The following is a 4,187-nucleotide window of genomic DNA, read 5'->3' as shown; positions in this document are numbered from 1 at the left end:
CATAAGTATGCATTTACATTTTGCATACTATTATTGCTTTTGGAAGACTGTTGGTGAAACAAAAATCTATTTGTAAACTCCAGAAATATGGTTAAAAAATTTCTTATGAATGTATTTTTTTGGAATTCTAAAATTTTATTGGGAGAAAAATTATAATTGATGGATTTTATAGCATAGACTCCCTGAGAATGTGCAAGTTTTCTTTCTAAAGTAGTTGACCAACTTCTAAAGAAACTATGTTTAGCAATAAGTAAATACACACATATCAATAACTGCATAGAAAAAAATTGCATCAGATCCTAATGGTGACTCAAATTTTTATTCACTGACTCAATTAGTAATTCCCATAGTTACTTAAGTACAAAGTTTTCTTCTGTCTTTATTTAAAGACATTGTCTCTACTTTTTGTCAATTGTCTATCTGTGTGTGAAATTGGTAATTAAAAGGAGGTCATACAAATAAGCTTCAGTCTATTGACACTCATTTGAATTCGCAAATAGAAACTGGTGGAAGAAGAAGTTTAGCATGGATAAAAAATTAATCATGTCACAATTGAATAAAGATGCTGCCAGTTTAGAATTTTCTGGTGGATGAGTTTTTTTCTTTTCTTAAATCCCTAAACTAAACTAATAAAAATTTTTATTTCAGGTGTCAGTGTACTTAATATTTCATATAATAGATTTTTCTTAATGGGAAGGATACGTTACAAGATAAAGACAGAAGTCAGAATTCATTGTCTTTGTCTTATTTTTTCTACAGAGAAATAGCCTCTATCTTATTTAGTAAGTTTCACAAGCAGAAAGGTAAAGACAGATTCCAGCAGGATGTTCAAATCCAAAATACTGAGACATACAAATATCACGATGAGGAATCAGGAGTAATGCAAGCGCTTGCCCATTCTGCTAAACTCCACCTGATAAATTCTCTTGAGAGAAATTTCAAGCCCAGGAGGACTTAGTTTTGAAATGTGCAATTAAAGATATTTGTAAAGAATATCTCAATTGCAATCAGTTTGCCAATTCTGGAATATTTACTTGAGATTTGCCAAAGTATGAGAATAAAATGTTCTGTTTTTAATATATGTGGAAGAAAACAAAATTACCATGAAACAACAGTAGTGGGACATTTATCAGGGAAAAATGTTCATCATTTCTAAAGTTTCTACACATTTATGTATTCTAGAAGTGTAACTTTAATAAGTGTTTCTGTTTAAATATAGAGCATTTCTATTCAGATTAACATTTCTCAGGATAGGCAAAAGAAATTCAATTTAACAAAATGCCAATGAATCTGAGAGAAGGGCTGTCTAGCATCTGTAACCTTAGTGAAGTAAGAGGAAAATAAAAGTATCACACCTAACAAGTTTAACATACAAAAAGTAGATTTGGTGATTTAAAATTCCAAGTGAAAGTGTTGGGAGCCAGATGAGCATGGCAGTTAGGATGCTCCAACTACAAGTGACAGAAAATCATAGTTTCAATAGCCTTAATTGGGTTTTATTTGAAAATTTACTAATTCACTAATTAAGAAATTCAGAAAATAACAGGAAAGGACAACTTCAGGATTGGTTATTCCAGTGACGTGAAAAGAAAATGAACAATTTAGTTTATTCCCGTGTCTCTGCTCTACCGCCAATCCCCACACTTACTGACTTTGCTCTTTGACTTACCCAGTGTTCCAGACATAACACTCAGACATGGCAATGATGACCACCAGCAAAGGAGATTAACTCTTTTTGTATTTTGATTTTAAAAAATGAAGAAAATATTCCAAGTGTTCCCCCAATATATTTTTCTTGTCATACAATTGGCCAGAACTACATACTATTCCCATATTTTAAGATTATTGGGTGGTACAATGGAACCTCCATCTGCTAGCTGAGACAAATCGGGATTCACTTTCTGCTACCAGGGATGGGTCAAATTCTTTGAGTGCAAAGAAGGAGAGAAACCTGAACAAAGTCGAGACATTTTGGGATGAGGTCAGGTGGTAGAGAACAGCGCGTTAGAGAGTGGATTTTCATAGGCCACCTGAAGTGTATATTATGATACAACCTGCTGTTTTTAAACAATATAAATAATTTTCTTAGAATATTTGCATTATAACTACAAACATAATTATCTAGATGAAATAAATATGGTGATCGTTAACTGCTTTTATTATTTTATTAGGAAAGCACTTAATGGTTTCCTACTAGTTGCCAGAGGCTCTGCTAGAAACTAGGAATAAAATGTTATTTTTATTCTGAGTAGTGTAGATGTTAAAGGTATATTAAAATATATCTTTGTATGCTTGTTTCAGCAGTACATATACTAAAATTGTAATGACACAGAGACAATTAGCATGGCCCCTGTGCAAGGATGACACAAAAAAGAAAAAAATAAAACACTTTGCTATGTCAACTCTAAATTATACTTTGCTATGTAGACTCTAAATTATTTGCTTATAGTTAGTAGACTATTAAAAATTATTTTAAAAAGTTACCTCATAAAGAGAGTATTGCTTTTCATTGACCTGATATAGAGGAACAATAATGCAGAGGATTCCTATAAGGAGGACACAATGTATAATGTAAGGAGCAATGTCACCAAATTGAACTTTTCAATATCTAAAACAGGAAGTATCATAGTTATGTTTTTATAAAATATGTTTCAACTTGGCCAGTGGCATAATGGCAAATGGCAATTCTCTCTATCTTTCTCTTTCTCTCTCTCTCTGTCTTTCTCACGCGCGCACATGCACACACACACACACACACGCACACCTGAAAAGGGCAAAACAATGTGGCCAGGCAGGCACCATACCTATCAAATAGCCTGTTTCCAAAGTCAATAGTGGGTTGTAAATAGACTCCAATAAGACAAGGAAATGTTGAGATAAAGTTAAGCAAAGTAAATGTCCTTACTAAAGGACTTCTTAGAGCTTTTACTATGTTAATATGTGGTTATCTAAACAGCTAATATTTATTGAGAATTTACTGAATGCTACGTACTGGCTGGCATATAGTGCTTTAAATATTTTATCTGATCAACACGATAATTCTGTGAGGTAAGCACTGGTTGCATTTTTATTTTAAGATAAGAAACTGGAACCCAGCTAAAAGCTGAGTTGGGGAATGGGGCAGCAGTAAGAACGTGGCTATCTTCTGTAGTTCATTCAAGAGCTTACTTAGACTTCAAAATTCTTTACATAGCTGAATGGAGGGCTTTCTAGAAATAAGGTTATGATTTCTCTCATAAAGTAATTCTGGGTCTGTTCTTCCATATACAACATGAACACAATAATTGTAACTCAGAACACTGTTAAGCAGATGAGTCCATTACAAGAAACATGAAAAATCTCAGTGAAGTATCTATACAATATCTATATAACATGAGTCTATTGAGTCAAATTATATAATCCTAACTTATTAAATATTTGATGTCTTATATTGTATGTTTGGATATAAAAGCCCATTAATTGATAGGTTTCTGTAAAAGTGATTTTGAGTTTTGGTGTAGTGGATGTATTTTTAAGGATTGAGTTTCTTATTTTTAGCATAAACATATACTATACATGTTAATATAAGCTCAGACAGGCCAAGCAAAAATAATTTGTACATGAAAATAATGTATTGCAAGATTATTAAAATAAACATAAACAAACCAGAATACAGTTTGGCCTGTTTGTAGTTTGTAGTAACAATGCATGTATTATAATTTTACAGTGTAATTACCTTAAGGAAATTGTATAGACATGCCACTTAAGATATTATACCCTGAATTCCAAATGTAGTATTATTACTATTAAGATGCAGAAAAAAAGATTAAAGTTATACACAGAGGACCCTATATATTTTATAATTATTGTTTGCTTTTATAAGGAATAGTGGGAAAAAGCAAAAAAATGATAAAAACATAAACACATAATTGTACATATAGAAAAGGAAAAGTGAGGTAAAAAGAATACTCAAGACTTTGATATCTCTACCAACTTTGTTAAAGTATCTAGTATAGAATTAAAGGGATATATAATTGAATTAGATGTTTTGCAATTGATTGTATTAATATTCAATACACTAACATTTGTACTATTGAAGTATAGAGAAATAAAATTGACAGTCTTTATATGATTTAGACCCACTAAAGTGTCAAATAATAAGAATGTATTTAAAACAGATTTTTTATTAGTTGTAATCTTGAAAGTAG

The 4,187-nt window shown here is 31.4% G+C and overlaps 1 non-coding gene across 1 annotated transcript; it reads left to right on the top strand.

Moving 5' to 3' along the window:
- The first annotated feature begins 2,286 nt into the window (after positions 1-2,286).
- On the top strand, positions 2,287-2,395 carry LOC111542089. The gene has a single exon (XR_002731432.1). It is a non-coding gene; the product is annotated as a U6 spliceosomal RNA (small nuclear RNA).
- The last annotated feature ends 1,792 nt before the right edge of the window (positions 2,396-4,187 follow it).

Source organism: Piliocolobus tephrosceles, chromosome 10 (genome assembly GCF_002776525.5).
Source record: "Piliocolobus tephrosceles isolate RC106 chromosome 10, ASM277652v3, whole genome shotgun sequence".
NCBI lineage: Eukaryota > Metazoa > Chordata > Mammalia > Primates > Cercopithecidae > Piliocolobus > Piliocolobus tephrosceles.
This window is presented reverse-complemented; position numbering and strand designations above follow the sequence as displayed.